We start from the raw sequence: 782 nt of genomic DNA, 5'->3' as shown, positions 1-782 counted from the left end.
CTGCTCTTTTATGTACAATATATATCCTCAGCTTTTCCTTTCCTTCATTAACTCCATTTACCCTTTTCAATTTGTTTTCTTCTCCTCTCTCTGTTCCTCTATTTTATCTCCCCTAATCTATTCCGTCCTGTTATCACGCCTTTTCTCGGTCCCCCCTTCATTCGCAAGGATTTTCTGCAACACGGATTATTATTGCAATCATCATATTCATTGCACTATTTTATGCGTGGTAAGCCTCTCACTGTACCTTGTTCTCTGTACTATATTCACCATTTTTCTTTCATTATTGGCATATTACTATACTTCCCTCACTGCTTCCTGTATACCATAGTTCCTACAATGTATTTTTTTCAAACTCTCTTTCACACACCTTTCGCCTCTTTCCTTTCACCACATCCCCCTCACTTTCTCCCGCTCATCTTCCCCTCACTTTCGCCTGTTCACCATTTCCCTCTCACCACACTCCCTTCCCTCTCACCATATTCCCCACAATTTTTCCCTCTCACCATATTCCCTTCACCATTTCCCTCTCACCATACTTACCCTCATATTCCCCTCACCATTTCCCTCTCACCACACTCCCCTCATATTCCCTCTCACCAGGGTTCCTCACTAATAAGATTTCGCCAAATTTTCTCACCAACCCAAATATTTCCTCTCCCAGGGTTTCCATATTCCCACATATCCAGGACCATAACCATATTCACCGACACAGCCCCCATATAAGCATATTCTAGGAGGGGAAGGGAGGAGGAAAGTTGAAGGTGGAGGAGGAAGGGGGG

General features: G+C 43.6%; 1 protein-coding gene across 1 annotated transcript in view; it reads left to right on the top strand.

Annotated features, from left to right (window-relative positions):
* Nucleotides 1-782, top strand: part of LOC119594034 (ATP-binding cassette sub-family G member 1-like) — a gene marked incomplete in the record, with an annotated part of 55,916 nt that overhangs the window by 37,099 nt on the left and 18,035 nt on the right.

The sequence above is a fragment of the Penaeus monodon genome, chromosome 33, assembly GCF_015228065.2.
Source record: "Penaeus monodon isolate SGIC_2016 chromosome 33, NSTDA_Pmon_1, whole genome shotgun sequence".
NCBI lineage: Eukaryota > Metazoa > Arthropoda > Malacostraca > Decapoda > Penaeidae > Penaeus > Penaeus monodon.
The sequence above is the reverse complement of the archived record's forward strand: the minus strand, read 5'-3'. Positions and strand labels throughout refer to the sequence as shown.